This window comes from Aulostomus chinensis, chromosome 7 (genome assembly GCF_037954235.1).
Source record: "Aulostomus chinensis isolate RoL2024-O1b breed Wild chromosome 7, RoL_Achi_v1.0, whole genome shotgun sequence".
Lineage (NCBI taxonomy): Eukaryota > Metazoa > Chordata > Actinopteri > Syngnathiformes > Aulostomidae > Aulostomus > Aulostomus chinensis.
In genome coordinates, this window is record NC_141326.1 from 9,611,476 (window position 1) to 9,629,968 (window position 18,493).

The 18,493-nt window shown below is 40.6% G+C and overlaps 1 protein-coding gene across 2 annotated transcripts in view; it reads right to left on the reverse strand.

Moving 5' to 3' along the window:
• Positions 1-18,493, reverse strand: part of lrrc4ca (leucine rich repeat containing 4C, genome duplicate a) — a 217,744-nt gene that overhangs the window by 77,262 nt on the left and 121,989 nt on the right. For both annotated transcript variants that reach the window (XR_015116961.1, XM_086208324.1), the window contains exon 2: positions 8,400-8,583. The gene's annotated coding sequence lies outside the window, so the exon portion shown is untranslated. The remainder of the gene's footprint in view (positions 1-8,399; positions 8,584-18,493) is intronic.

Sequence of the window (18,493 nt, forward strand, 5' to 3'; positions counted from 1 at the left end):
TTATTGCCACTACGACTAACACGACTACTTCTACTACTACTACTACTAATAATAATAATAATAATAATGAACCAAATGGCATGAATATAATCCTTTGATTAAAAAAAAAACATCCTAAATTGTATGATAATATCAAGATTAAATTTCATGCCAAGAACTGTCCTAAATTGTTGAGGTGCATGCAGTAAAAGTAGACCCTCCCTACTCTCTGTAACACCATGAAGATACACACATACATTCAAATGCCAAATTATAAGGCACCCCTAGGTGAGACAATAGATATGCAAAACTGAACTGCTATTTCCTGTACCTCAATGAATGAAACATAATGTCAGACTGTTCCTCACACACACACAAGCACACACAAGCACACACACACACACACACACACACACAAGGATGGCTCACTGACAAAGAATAATGGTAGCCATGACTTAAAGAAAAACAGTAGCGAGACACAACTGTTATTCCTTTGGTTCTTTACTTTGGCTTCGAGAAATTTGCTTTCCATGTTGCTGTTGTTTGCTGGGGATGTCTTTCGTCTCCTTCATAAACAAAATAAACTATAACTACATTACAAAATTCACAATTATACTCTGAATTGTGAGTTTGCTGAGCTGTTGCCCCCTACAGTACAAAAAGACTGCAATAAAATCTCCTTTCATGAAGGTTATGATGTTACATATTTATGTAACTCTTTTTTTTTAGAGATCTGAGGTAAGGTGAGTGTTGTTCCAGCTTGTCCATCACATTTATATGAATTACGACATTAAAACAGCTATCAGTTTAACAGCTGAGCAGCAGCAGAAATTATAGCCTCCAAACAAAAGAGCCGTTGTGTGAGGTGTTTACCTCTTGCAACCTGGGGCATATTCAATACTACGCCAAAATCAGTCATACACACCTGTTTATGATGAACATTTTTAATGACATTTACATATAAAGGGCTGCGTATATCTCCACTGAGGACAGTATACATCCACACATCATGAAAAATGTTTGAATGCCACACCAGATATCTGTCCATCCAGCTGTCAACATGGGATATCATATCCCTCAGTGCTGAAGGCGCTGCATCACTCATCTGTCCTCATAACTGTCGACCTGCCGCTCTGTGTGTCTGGCATATGCAGTAAAGAGCGCCGCCCTCTTGCCTTCCAGTTGAAGGAGATATCATTACTCTCACGGTTTCACTTCATTCTTCTTCCCTCACATTTTCCTTGGCTCTGAGTGCAAGTATAATGAATCCCTTTTATGTGTAAACCTACATTGCTCTTCAAGATAGTGTTTTGTACTTTCTAATACCTTCTGAATCTACATCATGCCATTCACATGTAATTGCTGAGGTTACTCTTGCAAGCCCTCTTCCATTATTTTTGTCATGTTGATCCATAACAGCCTTGCCTAATGGTTCTGATTTATGGCTCGTACTTAGCTATCAACTAGTAGTCTCCCGATCTCCGGTGGCCACATCAGGCCTTATTTGCAGACCGAGAACCATAACTGCAGGCCATCCCTTTTATCTTAGCTTATCGTCAACCTCTTGAGTCCTTACTGATGGAAACACTTCCCCAAAATGAAGCTTTCACATCATGGATGAAGATCATTAGATTGAATTGCCTGAAACAATATTTAGATACCTTCAAATATAAAATGCATCAGCAAACACGTCCGAAGCTAACCTTTACATTTCATCCTATTTTTGTGAAGAAACAGACAAAGCAGGAACAAAATCCTCAGTCACATGTCTACTTTAATTGTTTGACCAGCCTCTCACAACCAAACCATGCTGCACTGGATTCAGTTTGCATGAACTGTAAGACACTCGTATTAGCAAAATATGCCTGTGTGCAAAGGAGTTTTGACATCTTTGCCAGCGTCTCTGCCCCCCCACACTGAGATAATGAGATCAAGGCCAATGCGGGGCATGTGCTTGACTGCGCAACGCAACTTTCAGTTGCATAATTCTCTGCGGTGAGAACATCATGCAAAATGCTGGACATTACTTTTCTTTTCAGCAGAGAATATAATACAACAACCGTTTTGACTAGACTGTAGTTAAAGTAGGGTTTACTTAGAGTTTGAAAAAGATCATGGGGTTGGGTCAAATAAATAGAATTAACAACAGCTGAAATGTTCAAGTATCTGACTAGAAACACACAATAACACTGTGAAAATAGACATCCAGAGGTGTATCGCAACTCAGTGACATAATGACACGCACAAGGCAAACAATGCATTTTGAAAACTTACTACATAAGAAACCGGCTTGTTATTAATGTGCTGTTAGGTAAGAGCAGGCTGGAAGTCCACATCTTGTTAAAAAGAACGTAAGCAAGATCAACCTGCCCTCACAGGACATTAAAGAGCTGTTGTTCTGGCATTGCAAACAATGTGACCTTGTTCCTTGAAGGACAAAACATACAAGACTCATGGGGGCAGTTACCCCTGTCGTAGCAAGGGCAAATATTTCAGTATAGATTATTGTTTACGCTTTCAGCATACCTGTAAAAATAAGGATTGCTTAACCTAAACAATGTCATTTATTGACACAGTCGGGCTATAGCCCTTCAGATTTCACCACACTATGTTCTTTACCATCATTTCACCCTGACAAACTTAAAAAGCTGAAAGAAGAGAGAAAAAGCAGTGCAGAGCCATTCAGAGATAGCTTAAGGCACACAGATCTCTTCCTTTCCCTGAGAGTATGATGTTGTCAGAGTCTGAATAATACATGTGTTGGGATGCAATTAGATAATGTAATAATCATGTTGGGTATGCCATGGAGGTCTCATCCAGTCATCGCAAAGAATGGAGTGGATATGCCACCCCCATCATTATTTGTCTGCCAAGAATCAGTTTTAACTGAGACACGAAGAAAGACTATAAAGTACCGACCGCTATTAAACACAGGTTTAGTAATGACAGTGAAAGTACTTACTTAGCAGTAGATTTGGTGATTATTGATTATTTTGTAATTTGACAACTTTCAGTACTCTGTCTGTTCACTTGCAGCTGAACTCCAAATGTCAAATTGAACTGCCAAGTATTCCTACACAGGAAAAATAAAAAAAAATAAATAAAAGTGAAAGAGAAATCCTGTTGAGATTTTGTTGTTGCTTGTAAGAAAGTAAATAAGTAAGAATCTGCCAGTGCAGTAGCAATATTTATTCTTGAAATAAGATAATATTTTCTTATAATTCAAGTCCCTTTATAATATTGATAGGCTACTTGTAAAGTTATTCTGTGTTAAAATGAGTGTCAGGGGATTGCTTTTACAAGAAATGAGCCGCATATAATGTTGCGGTTTTTCACAGTATATTCCAACTAATAAACCAAAGTTTTCTTTTATTTGAAAGGAGGAGAGTAAATTGTGTTGTTGTGTTTTTTTTTCCCTTCTCAAAAATAAGAATGCAATTCCACCTCCACAAACGTCTTCCTGGTCATGAATGGTGTAGTTGGTGATGCCAGTGGTGCTTTAGGGATGGAATACCCACTGCTGTCCCTTTTAACAGGGCTTCTGAATAAATTAATAATGTGTGTTCTTTATTTTGAGATTTTGCATTAATTATTCATGATGTTGTTTTGGAGGGTATGAGACATCACTACTGATATCCTGCAGGGCTCCGAGGCATTGGAATAAAGTAGTCAGGTGTATGAGAGAGAGGACAGAGAAGTATATCTGTGGGCCTTCTCCTTTCCATGTTGATGCGTCAGTCTTAGTGCCACCGGAGGTTTTAGGGCCAAACAAGCATTTCTTTTGCTGAAAAATGTCAGATGTCCTGTGTTCCATCTTCCTGTTTTCACTTGTTTGGGCACAACACCTAACTGAAATAAGAAGGCACTCAGCAGGCTTCGTTCATGAAACATTACTTTGCACAGATTTGTTCTTACATTGTAACTTTGAAGTCTTTGCAAGCCTCGGTGAGACACTGTTATGAGGTCCACAACAGAAGTCAGGAGCAATGGCTTTATAATTGTCAACATGTCTTTGTTACCAATTCAGGACGAAAAAAATTCAGTGTGTGAACAGATTAGGGTACAAGAACACATCACGAATGAGGATCAGTGGCATATGTATCATATTGCATATTCTTCACCACCAATAATATATGACGTTATCAAATCCACATTAATTCCAAATCTAAATGTTTCTCTCTCAGTTTTTTTTTCAGTTTTTTTTTTTATTAATTTCATTAAAATCCATACAGCATAGACAAACCAACAACAAGTTACTTCTTATCCAAGTCTTCCTCTGCTCCACTGGCCATGCAGATACTGTATCTGCGTAAAATATCTTAAAACACCCTGAGGAACAGTACTTCAACTGCATAGTAGAGATGGAGACTCGGGGTTTGAGGTATAATATGATCCTCGCTGGTCTCTAAAATAGCTCATGTGAGGGGGAGAGGAAATGAACGAATCAACAGTGGTGGATTTGTTTTCTGTATGAGACGGACAGACTTCCCTGCTCGTTATGTGCTGCAACACATACACATCTGCACAACCATGACTCACATTACGGTCATTGTAACGGCACAGTTATACTCACTCGTACAACCGTTTTGTTGTTTTTGTTTTTCTACAGATAAAAAATAGTTTAAATCGATGTAAATCCGAACAAATGCCTTATTACTCTTACGCAGACCAAATAAACCCTATACTTGTGCATTCTCAGCAGGATAGAATCCTCGAGGCTGTTAACTGCTATACTTATTATGAACATACCACTTGTTGGTGATGTCATGATTTAACTGGCTTCACTGGAGCTCCCGTTAAGTGCCGGAATAAAATGTCATAATAACAATCAAAAAATATATTTCATAGGAATATTTCTATATCAGTTTATGGGCAACAGCAGTCATGACTTGTGAAAATGGAATTCACGCTTTAAAATGTAAATGCTTTTTGATGTGTCTGTGCTCAATTGTGAGGGGTTCGGACATGGAAGAAAGAAAAAGCAGCAGCACTAGTTTAGGCTAAGGGAAATATTGGTGAGTTTTGAAGCTGAACTTTATGAGAATGGAATTGCCCACTTATGTATCTTCCCGTGTATTAGTTCAGAGACCCTGGGGTTATATGTTGTCTGCAGAAATATACAATGTCAACATTTTATTCCAGCAGCCAACAGCCCACAGAGCTTGAACTGTAAAGACAACTGACGGCAGGCTGACTTATTGGATATTGACTGCGGCTTTATGAAGTTTTCTTCTGGTCCTTATTGGAGCTTTTTTTTTTTTTTTTTTTTTTCAAGTTAAAATTAGGGCTGCACGGTGGTGCAGTGGTTAGCACTGTGGCCTCACAGCAAGAAGGTTCCGGGTTCGAGTCCCGGCTTGGGCGCGGGATCTTTCTGTGTGGAGTTTGCATGTTCTCCCTGTGTGGGTTCTCTCTGGTACTCCAGCTTCCTCCCACAGTCCAAAGACATCAAGAGGGGACGAGGCTGATTGATACTCTAAATTGACTGTAGGTGTGACTGAGTGTGAATGGTTGTCTGTCTCTATGTGTTGGCCCTGCGATGGACTGGAGACCTGTCCAGGGTGAACCCCACCTCTCGCCCGTAGCTGCTGGGATAGGCTCCAGCCCCCGCAACCCTTACTAGTAAGGAATAAGCGGAAGATGACGATGGATGGAAATTAAAATTAGTTAATTTCATGTTCAGATTTTGAACGACAGTATTTTCCTCTGAAATTGATTCAAATGTCCCTGTGCAGATATACTATATGCTCTTGCTTGAAAACGTACACCTGCGAAGGTTTCCTGTCCTCCAGCATGAGTGCAGTAAATCTGCAACCAAGTCATTGATGTTGGATGAATAAATGCAGCAGAAAGCCCCCTTATAATAAAGACACATGAGAAGACCCCCACTCACTGAGGGATGTATAAGTTGATTACTATTAAGTAATCAGCTTAGTTCATTTCCCTTAATGGAGCATTAGCAGCAGTGTCAGTAGAGTCCTTTGACATCAGCTCATCTTAGCATGAACATATTTAGCCCATGAACTCTCAAAATTGAAATATATAAATGACTTTATTTCCAAATGGTTGCTGATTCCACCCCAATAAAGGTATCAATTCAAATTGAAAGAAGAAGCATCAGTGTATTTCTCTGTCATGAAACATGTGGTCTCCTGACAGTTGTTGAGACTGAGAGGTGTATGTAAAACTATGTAAGGTTTTGTTTCAAAAACAGATGAATTGAAAATTACTCACAGAGGAAGAAGAAGACACAAGGGATCAGAAACAATGACCCAAATTATGTGTCAGTCAAAATAAGTGCTTTGTTCAAGAAATAACATTTCCCAGAAAGTATTATGACGACTGACGAGCCCACCCGAGACAAACTGCCGTTTAAAACTTTTGGGCTGTGTCATGAAATTCAACCATAACGTTCCAGCCTCTGCACAAGTTTATGTGAGGTTTTTGGTTGCTGGAATGCGTGGGCCTTGAGAAATTATGCATTCTTTTCAGGCTGTGTGTAACTCCTTTTGTAGGTCGTGACTAAGTGCAAGTATCAAAATTTTGTGATGCAAAAATGATGTAGGCAGCTGAAATACGCTGTGTAAAAATTATGGAGACAATAGAGGATTGTCTCCATTATGCACTGGAGCATGAGATATAGTTTATTGATTTAAATTTGGTTGCCCCTGTCTTAGCTCACTTCTGCACCAGGGACTAGAGGATTTGGTTAACAAATTTCCCTAATTGAACTTATGAAACAATGTATGTGACTCCTGTTTACCTTTGTAGCATTTAAAAAAATGTTAAATATTTAGTATCAGGGATAAACTGTCATAACAGTCATAACATTCAGTATGAGTTGAGGGTACATTTCAGTGTTTTGTAAGCAGTGATTAATATCATGTTTGTTGGTATGTGTGTGTGTGTGTGTGTGTGTGTGTGTGTGTGTGTGTGTGTGTGTGTGTATTTGCAGAAATGCATGAGCATAACAAGGAAAGGGGTACCAAATAACAAAGTCATTTTTTTTAAACCTGAGAGGAGGTAATTGTAATGCAATACTAATTATATTTCAGTAATAGTTTTGCAGTTACTATGCAAGCAACTTGGTTTACACTGAGTTATAAAAAAAAAAGAGGAGGGAAAGTATAGTTTTTCCACACAAATCCCCCTCTCATCTATTGTTGCCACACTGATGGCTGAGATTGTCGGAGTCTGATTCTATATTAGTGACATGACATCATTTTCAGTTTCGGCAAAGAAAGGGTCAGGGACAATTTATGTCTACAGCTCAGACAAGTGTGTGAGCAGCGCAATTAAACACTCTGGATCTCACAGACAAAAGGAGTATGCTGCTGAAGAGACGCAGCCTGTTTCAAAGTGGAATGGCAATGGCAAGTTCATATATAGGTCAATGTGTCATACAGAGGACATGAACTTAAGTGAATGAACTGCAATAAGATACAAAATCATATCCTCCTCATTTTTTTTTTTTAATTGTAGATTGACTAGTTTTATCCTAGGTGGCACAGTGGTGCAATGGTCAGCACTGTCACCTCACAGCAAGAAGGTTCTGGGTTCAAGTCCTGGCTCGGGCACGGGATCTTTCTGTGTGGAGTCTGCATGTTCTCCCTGTTCCTGTGTGGATTCTCTCTGGTACTCCAGCTTCCTCCCACAGTCCGAGGACATCAAGAGGGGACGAGGCTGATTGATACTCTAAATTGACCGTAGGTGTAACTGTGAGTGTGAATGGTTGTCTGTCTCTATGTGTTGGCCCTTTGATGGACTGGTGACCTGTCCAGGGTGAACCCCGCCTCTCGCCCACAGCCGCTGGGATAGGCTCCAGCCCCCCCCCCCCCCCCCCCGCGACCCTTAACAGGAATAAGCAAGAGACAATGGATGGATGGATGGATAGTCTTATCCTATACTTATTTTGGTGAAAGAAATGTAATGCAACTCATTACAACATTCAAATAGCAACATTGTAATGTAACTTATTACTTTAAAGTGACAGTAACTATTGCAATGTGTTAAATTTAAAACAAAAAGCTGCACAGTAGTGACTATATCTTTACATTTGTGAACTAAACCTCAGTCGTGTATAATGTTTAGATTTGCCCCAATAAAAGATGTGTTTGAAGTCATGCATGACGGTTTGTTATGACTGACTGTTTCCTCTGCAAATGAACAAAAGCCCACATAACATAATGATACCAATGATACAATGCATGGCAAACCACCAAGAGCACATTATCATTTTTGCCATAAATTTGTAGATATATATATAACATTTTGAATGACACTCAGGGGTTAAAGCTTCAATCATGACATAAACCTTGTTCTGTGCCATAGTGGATTTACACTCACTATAACTTAAGCATGTACATCTCCTTGGCTGTATCTCTATTCAGGCAAAAGAAGCGGTGCTTGAGACAATGACTTACCTTTTCACATTGAGGCAGGGAGCAGATTTGCAGCATCTGGTTCTCTCTCTCTGTCTGTCTGTCTCTTTTCCTCTCTCTTCCTCTCTCACTTCCTCTCTCTCTGTCGCATCCGCTAATCCTCTGTGTGCTTGTCTTTCTGTTCATACACATAGGGAATTGAGTGGGACATCCATTCACATCATGCCTGCCACAGAGTAGATAAACAGAAAAAAAAACAGAGTAAATAGCCACATAATCAACAACAAAAAAAACATTGCAAGGAATGGTACATTTCATTGGCCATATTTATAATTTGTTAGATGGCGAAAATATACTGTTCACATTCAGTGGGATGAGGTTGATTAGCTCTTAAATTAAGTGTCTTTTTAGGCTGTTATCACAAAAGCAGCAAAGTGTGTGGGAGCACGGGAGCTCATGATGGAAGAGTGTCTGGTTAGTTGCAGTGGCATCACTGTGGCTGTGTGAGGTCGTTCATATGCACCTGGTCACTACGTATATCCGTATGTGAAATCTAGAGCCATGTCAACAGTATGCAGATGTATTAGCTGATAGCAGTTAAGTGTGTGAAGGCTTGAAGAAAGCAAAATGCAACAATAAGAGTGGACCAGAGTTCAGTCAAGGCTGTTTTTGGCCACTGGTATCACCATGCAAAATTGGAAATAGTTATACATAATGAGGTTCACTCTTTATTTCCTAAACAATTTTTTTCCCTGAAAGGCCATTTTACTGTCTGTGAAGTACGAACAATAAGAACTGATAAATGATGACATTCACTGGAGCTGATCGAAGCGAAGTAAAATCTGGTCAACTGGACGTAAGTTTATCTTGAAGACGTTTCACCTCTCATCCGAGAGGCTTCTTCAGTTCTAGTGAAGAGTGTGGAAACTCCAGCTTATAAACCTATGTGGGAGTGGTCAGTGCTATTGTGGTGGAAACGACCCTCCCGAGACTCACCTGGCCTCCCCAAACGACAGTCGTTGTGCGGTGTCAGGGAGTTTCAGGGGTGGTCGTTTGGAAGTTTCACCGACCACTCAGATGCTAATGGGCTGTGCTGGCATCAGCCGTTCCACATGGGTCTTTCAGCTGAACTCTTTGGGGAAGCTTTGAAAGGACTTGGTTGTAAATAGGTGAAAGGAAATGTCGCAGTCCACCTCCTCTGTTCAAAGATGGTTTCTCTATCCTGACGTGGATGGCTTCTTTAACTCCTCTTTCAAACCATCTGTCCTCTCTGTCGAGGATTTGGACATGGTCGTCCTGGAAGGAGTGGCTTTCCTCCTTGACGTGGAGGAAAACCGCTGAGTCCTGTCCTCCAGAGTTGGCTCTTCTATGTTGGGCCATGCGCTTGTTGAGGGGCTGTTTGGTTTCCCCTATGTAGAGATCCGTGCAGGCCTCACTGCATCTGACAGCGTATACCAGATTGCTTTTCTGGCTGTGAGGGGTGGGATCTTTGGGGTGAACCAGTCTTTGTCTCAGAGTGTTGTCTGGTTTAAAAGACACAGGGATGCGGTGCTTGTTATAGATTCTCCTTCATTTCTCAGAAACCCCTGCCACATAGGGGATCACTATGTTTTTTCTCCTGCCTTCTTCATCTTCCCTCCTCCTGGAGCTCTCCTCGGTTCTGGACCTGGAAGAGGATTTTACAAAGGTCCAGTCTGGGAAGCCACAAGTTTTAAGTGCTCTTTTCAGATGCTGCTGTTCTTTTTTCCGGCCTTGGACGCTGGTGGGGATGGTCTCCGCTCGGTGTTGCAGCGTCCTGATGACACCTAACTTGTGCTCCAGAGGATGGTGAGAGTCAAAAAGCAAGTATTGGTCAGTGTGGGTGGGTTTCCTGTACACATCCACCCTCAGGCTCCTGTCCTCTTGAATGTAGACGTCGCAGTCCGAAAAGGGCAGATGGTTGTCTTTCACATCCTCTCTGGTGAACTTGATGTTGACGTCTACCGAGTTGATGTGTGCTGTAAACGGTTGTACCTCCTGAACCTTGATCTTCACCCAGGTGTCATCAACGTATCGGAACCAGTGGGTGGGGGAGGGTCCACTGAAGTAAGTCAGGGCCCTCTGTTCCACCTCTTCCATGTATAGGTTGGCCACGATAGGAGATACGGGAGAACCCATGGCACAGCCGTGTTTTTGCCTGAAAAACTTCCCTCTGTACTGGAAGTAAGTTTTGTTCAGGCAAAGGTCAAGAAGTTGGCAGATTTGGTCCGGATTGAGGTTGGTCCTGTTGCTGAGGGTGTTGTCCAGCTGTAGGCGTTTCCTCACTGTTTCCACAGCCTCCACGGTAGGGACGCAGGTGACCAAGGAGGTCACATCGTAGGACACCATGGTCTCATCTGGGTCCAGCTTGAGTTCTCTAACCTTGTTCACGAAGTCCATGGTTCACCCCAAAGATCCCACCCCTCACAGCCAGAAAAGCAATCTGGTATACGCTGTCTGATGCAGTGAGGCCTGCACGGATCTCTACATAGGGGAAACCAAACAGCCCCTCAACAAGCGCATGGCCCAGCATAGAAGAGCCAACTCTGGAGGACAGGACTCAGCGGTTTTCCTCCACCTCAAGGAGGAAAGCCACTCCTTCCAGGACGACCATGTCCAAATCCTCGACAGAGAGGACAGATGGTTTGAAAGAGGAGTTAAAGAAGCCATCCACGTCAGGATAGAGAAACCATCTTTGAACAGAGGAGGTGGACTGCGACATTTCCTTTCACCTATTTACAACCAAGTCCTTTCAAAGCTTCCCCAAAGAGTTCAGCTGAAAGACCCATGTGGAACGGCTGATGCCAGCACAGCCCATTAGCATCTGAGTGGTCGGTGAAACTCCCAAACGACCACCCCTGAAACTCCCTGACACCGCACAACGACTGTCATTTGGGGAGGCCAGGTGAGTCTCGGGAGGGTCGTTTCCACCACAATAGCACTGACCACTCCCACATAGGTTTATAAGCTGGAGTTTCCACACTCTTCACTAGAACTGAAGAAGCCTCTCAGATGAGAGGTGAAACGTCTTCAAGATAAACTTACGTCCAGTTGACCAGATTTTACTTCGCTTCGATCTACGATGACCTGGATGAATGAGAACCTACACAGACATCTTCACTGGAGCTGCTTGTGATCAGGTCTAACGGACAAGATAACGCTCTTAAAAGTGATTAGTATGATGAAAAAAGAACAGAGCTGCATGTGCTTTGAAAAAAAAAACTCTTCAGTAGAGGACTGGATTCGATCAACTGTGCCCTTGCTGTACGTTCTAAATGGTCGCAATGTGATTGAGTTTTTTTTTTTTAACCTTTTTATCTATTCCAATAATAAAACTAATCAACAAATAACTCAAGTTTTTACAGTGTAATTCGATGAAATCTGAATTTGTTTTGGGATTTAGCACAATTTATGGCTATAAAATAAATAAATATGAGTTTTAAATTCCAATTTGAGTTTTGCAGTTTGTTTTATCTTCTTTTGTGGATTTAGACTATGTACACCTATTATTTCCAAACTGAAATCTGAAAATGTTACACAGCCTGACCAAATTGCTGATTGCATCCCTGCTCAATATACAAGACAAAGGTCAAGTATTTCCCTATGCTTTTTTTTTTTTTTTTTTTTAAAAGGAACAGATCCTTTAGATATGGTTTCTGTAAAGCGGTGCAAATTGTACAAAATATAGAGCGAATTGTTCGATTTGTAATTTTCTGCACTCATTGTTTTAGACTTGATGATAAAAGGTATATAAAAAGGGTAAAAATTAGTCATTAAAATCTCATTGTGATATAATGATCATACCACAACCACAGTATGGCACATTTTAGCTGTGTACAGTACTATTTTTAAATATGATTGCAGTAGCACAGAGTTGTATTTTTTGTCAAACATATTCTAAGTGTAATATTTATTTTTGAAAAAATCCCTTTGCTGTGATGTAATCACTATCGAATTAAAATATGATACAGTACATCACTAAATCAATAGACTAATAGATAGATAGATACAGTAGATAGATAGATACAGTAGATAGACAGAGAGAGAGTTATAAAAACAACTAAGAAAAAAATGGCAGATGGCCGTTTTCCAGTATCAGTAACCCATTTTTTTAACTTAATTTGTAAACTACATTCTGTTTTCAACCAACATTGATACACAACAAACCAAAGGAAAAATGTGTTTCGCTGTATCATGAGGCGCATGCACACAAATGCATAAAGCAAATAACTGTTCATTAATCTTCTCGACACAGAGTAAAATCATAATGCACTGGCCCATAGTTTTTGGTGCTTCTAAGCAATTGCTCACTTCAGGCTGAATGGCAGAGAAGAAAATATAATCTAAAGTGATGTTCTTTCCTACAGACGAGGATAAACACTCAAGCAGTATACAGTATCCCAGGTGACTCTGCTGTACCATCTGCAAATGGAATACAAATATGATTCTAACATCTTTTGCAAGCAAAACTGAAGCGATTTTCCCCAGGATTTTTCCCCATCATTCCAACAGGATTGTGACTGGATTGCAGTGAGTCAGGTGAGGCATAGCTGCCTGCATGTGTGACCAAGAAAGGCAGTGAAAGTGACAAGACTCTACAGAGCAGCAAAATAATACAGACATGAAAACCTTGAAAAAAGGTATTGCGTATCTGATGGCCTCACATTGCTTTGTGTACTATTCTGTCATAAATAGCCATTTAACTTACAGTCGCGATAGGATCCTGCTCCATCCTGTGTGGCCTAGTGCAAATGCCCTCACTCACCAGTGTTGCCAGAACTGCTGGCAGTAAATTAAATCTTGTCTTTTTGCCATAATCCTTCCCAGCCTGACTCACTTTTGGCTGACATGCAGAAAAGAAACACCCAAAACTTCATTCATTCATCGTCTTCCGCTTATTCCTGACTGGTAAGGGTTGCGGGGGGGCTGGAGCCTATCCCAGCATCTACGGGCGAGAGGTAGGGTTCACCCTGGACAGGTCACCAGTCCATCACAGGGCCAACATACAGAGACGAACAACCATTCACACTCACATTCATACCTACAGTCAATTTAGAGAATTCAATCAGCCTCATCCCCTCTTGATGTCTTTGGACTGTGGGAGGAAGCTGGAGTACCCGGAGAGAACCCACACAGGAACAGGGAAAACATGCAAACTCCACACAGAAAGATCCCGCACCCGAGCCAAGACTCAAACCCTGAACCTTCTTGCTGTGAGGCCACAGTGCTAACCACTGCACCACCGTGCAGCCACACCCAAAACTTAAACTTTTTAAATGTGTTTTTCTTCTACAGAGACTGTAACATGTCATTGGCATTAAAGGAACGGCATTAAATTGTCTGAGGTCATATTTACTTGGTCAATCTCAGTTGGCACTCACTAATGATAACCCCTCTAAAACCACTGCAGTCACTTATGGTGTTCCACAAGGCTCTGTGCTTGGACCAGCCCTCTTCACCCTTTATCTGCTTCCTCTTGGTCACATTATAAGGAAACACTAGATTCATTTTCATTATTATGCAGAAAATACACAGCTGTACTTATAAATGCCTCCAAATGAAACAAATCAGCTGACTAAACTGGAGGCCTGTTAAAAGGAGATAAAAGCATGGATGACCCATAATTTCCTTTTATTAAACTCTGACAAAACTGAAGTTATTGTGCTTGGCCCCCATCACTACTGTAACCAAGGAGTTCTCTTTGATCAGGATCTGTCCTTTAACTCCCACATAAAGCAAACCTCTAGGACTGCTTTCTTTCATTTACGTAACATTGCTAGGATCAAACACATCCTGCCTCAAAAAGATGCAGAAAATCTAGTCAATGCTTTTGTCACTTCCAGGCTGGATTACTGCAATTCCCTCCTATCAGGCTGCACCAATAAGTCCCTAAAGACTCTTCAGCTGGTCCAAAACGCTGCTGACGAGAACTAGTAGAAGAGACCATGTCTCTCCTGTACTGGCTTCTCTGCATTGGCTCCCTGTCAAATTCAGAATAGAATTTGAAATTCTCCTTCAACAGTCAGGCTCCTTCATACCTGACAGAGCTCATAGTCCCTTATTACCAAGCTAGAAACCTTCGCTCCCAGGATGCAGGGTAACTTGTGGTTCCTAGAGTTTCTAAAAGTAGAATGGGAGCCAGAGCCTTCAGCTATCAAGCTCCCCTCCTGTGGAACCGTCTCCCAGTTTCGGTCAGGGATGCAGACACCCTCTCTATGTTCAAGACCAGACTTAAGACCTTCCTTTTTGATCAAGTTTGGTTAGGACCGCTTAGGCTGGCCCTTAGGTATGCTGCTATAGATTTAGGCTGCTGGGGGATCTCCCATGGTGCACTGGGCTTCTCTCTCTCCTCTCTTTCCTCTCTGTCCTCCTATATGTGTCACATATAAATCATACTCATATGTGTTACTAACTTGTCTTCTTCTCCGGAGCCTTCAGGCTCCCCACATCCCAGATCCCAGGTGCTGCTGGAGGAGGCTACAGACCTGAAGAGGCTCAAGCTGCCACCCGTAGCTCTTCCTGCTCATGTCCCCATCTGTCCATCAGTCTCTTCCTTTTCTCTCCCTCTTTATCTCTGTCCCTCTCTTTCCTTCTGTATATCTGTCTTCCTCTATTATCTGTCTTTGTCTCTGCCTCATCCTCCTGTAAATTCATTGAAGGAGTGTGGTACTTGACCTGCTCGACCTGTAAAGTGTCATGAGATAACTTTTGTTGTGATTCGGCGCTGTATAAATAAAACTGACTTGACTGTTTTGCTCTTCAGGAAGTCATGTGTGAAACGATCGAGCCAAGAGGAAGTTTAACTCCAGTACCATCTCTGTTCTAGCCTTAACTTTAATTTGATGGGTCTTTACATCGTTATCATGGAAACTAGGGAAATTTTGCTTGAAATATCCGTCAGTCACCTTTGCGACATTGCAGACATATTTTCAAAGACTGTTTTTCATTTTAAAAAAAAATTTATAGTTCTGAGAATATTTTGTGCTATCTGGTAATGACAAACTAAGACCCATCTTGACCATTCAGTTAAACCTTTAAAATGTATAAATCATGCAGACACAAGTATATGTGTAGGTGAAATTAAATCTATAATCCTCTCATGTGGTGAAGATTAACTACAAGGCTTAGTGTACCTAATATATGTTTAAAAAAAATAACAACAAAACAAAAAAACAGTGCTGTATATCACCAGGAGGGTGATAATTACATTTTTGGTATGCGTGTAATGACAGAAAGGTGTGTACTTGCAATTCTTCTACACACTTATGTACACATGTACAAACACATTTATTTGGCAACAATTCTGTGTCCATATTTATGAAGAAGAATCAGCTAGATTCTTTGTGAGGAGGTTCCACACTCCACTCCTCACACTCCCTCATCTGTGAAGTTTATAGGCTGCTAGATGTGTGTCTACAATGCTCAGAGGCTCACCAATCTGAAAATATATAAATCAAGCTATGAATTTTTTTTCCTGCCCTGTGGACTATGTGTCAAAATGAGACTTTTTTATATCCCTTTTTTTCTCTCCCTGTTCGTATTGATGAGCTAGTAGCCACAGCATATCACATGATCATAAAAAGCCAACACTTTGTCCAGATCCCTGCTGTTTAGGAACCCCACAAACATGTTCTATAGCTGTTAGTGCTTTGTACCTGTCAAGCATGCAAACTGGGTTCTAAGCTCTGAGCACATATCCCTATAATTTATAGCTATAAGAGTAATATTTGTTCAATAATAAACACTGTCAATTATGTAATGCATCAGTCTTAAATTAAATGTAACTCTTCACCTTGTCACATTTGTCCAAATGATGAACGGATGATGATGAAAGGACGAGAAATCATATGCACAAATATGGAAAAAGTGATTAAACCTGATGCATTAGGTGGAAATTAAAATTTCACTTTCCATTCCTCTATGTTTTCTTTGTTATACCAAGAAGTTTGTCCAGGTTCACCCTGGACAGGTCACCAGTCCATCACAGGACCAACACATAGAGACAGACAACCATTCACACTCACAGTCACACCTACGGTCAATTTAGAGTATCAATCAGCCTCGTCCCCTCTTGATGTCTTTGGACTGTGGGAGGAAGCTGGAGTACCAGAGAGAACCCACACAGGAACAGGGAGACTCCACACAGAAAGATCCTGTGCCCGAGCCAGGACTCGAACCGGGAATCTTCTGTCGAAGTGAGGCGACAGTGCTGACCACTGCACCACCGTGCCACCTTCTATTCAGAATCCCAATGACCAAATAATGAAACCATATACACACGGGAGACTTGTAGTAAGAACACACAGGTCAAATACAATTGTGTCCCCAAAGAAGAGACTGTCTGCTGTAGGACCATCACCATACAGTAGATAATAGCAGACATATTAATGTTAAATCCAGTCTTTGGTGTCATATACAGAATGATTTCTTCTGGAAAAAGATTAAAAAAATGACCAGGAGAATGAAAATATCACCATGATGAGCCTCAGTGATTAGATAAAAGATCATACCTTTGACCTCTTTCAAAATTTCAACTTTTCAGTGTCATAATTATTATTCTTCTATCTCAACATTTTTCTTTTAGTCCTAATAATTATTCATTTATTTCTATGTTTGCCCTTTCTTAAGGGTGACATCTACTGACACCCAATTATCATTTACCACTATGAATTAATCTCATATTTGTGACTTTTCTACTGTAAAATTGAAATCTTATTTTCACATTTATATTTATTGTCTTTTAGTAGTAGAAATGGGCCTCCATAAATATTACTTGTAGTAACAGGACCATGAATTATTATTACGTTTCCGATGCGTCATGGAAACTTCTGCTGAAGGCAAAGTTTGTGTCATCATTTGTCATTCTAATAATTTGTTACATTTAATGATTCTATTCAAAGATTCTCTTGATACCAGTGAATTTGTCTTATGGAGGTAAAACACAGAGAAAAATACATATATGGTATCACAAAGAATTGAATCCGGTCAACTGGATATACTTATATGTCTAGAAGAGTGGCTTTATACGTTCATGCCGTTCCCATAGACTAGCTACCTAGTCTAACTAGATAGTGAAGTGTTCAGGTATATGTTAGTCTAGACCAGCATGGTCAGCTCGCTGCTGCCACCAGCCTGGACCAACATTGTTGGCTCCCTGCTGTATGCTATGAAGATGCTCCGTTGCTCATCTGCTTCCCTGAGGCATCGCACAGCACCTCCATATACTGTAATATTATAATACATTAAAAATAAACAATGTGTATTTTGCTAACTGGCTGTATGTTTCAGTCTCTTACAGTACCTGGAACACAAGGAACATGTCATGTTTTTTTTGCTGCTCAAGTCCTCTTCAAAGACTAGTATTGCTGAAGCACTAGAGAAAACACATGCACATAAACTCACATCGCTACACACCACTGACCAAACTGCAAGCCCCATGTGTCACACTGTCCCCTTTTTGCTTCTCTGACCTGGCATCAAGCCATATACGTGGTTTCCCCTACTAATGTTGTCTATTCATTTCCAACATAAAGACAAGTAAATCCAAATTTTAAATGCTCAAAAAAACATTTTGTTTGCGCTGAGTTAGTTTTGTTCTCAAAGGAACCAATTATTTTACTTATTTTTTTTCAAACAAAAAGCCTGTGAAACCCCTTGTACATTTGGTCTCTTTTGCTCATCTCCTACTCGGTGTTAATGTTCACAAAAGGATTCATAAAGCTTAATTCACACAGGTTTTTAAACACAGTTTTAAAACAAAATTGTTCCTGATGACTAAACCACGTATTTGTTGTTATAACAAAATACTCATTTTTTCCTATTTATTGGTTATGGTTTTTAACCCTGTTAAGTGAATAGCTGATGCCAAACACTGTTATTTGATAATTCTGTTTCTTTACCTAATGGGGATGACAAGGGCATAGTATGGACACATTCAAATCCTAAAGTACAGAATTGGTGAGCAAATAATCACTATATGTTGTGGGCAAACACTCCACAAGATATCATCCTGAGGGGTCAGAGAGTTGTGTGTAACAGCGAGTACAAATCAATACCACCAAATGGCAGCTTTGTTGCAGATCTCCAACAATTAGATGAGATGGAGGAATGACATAGTG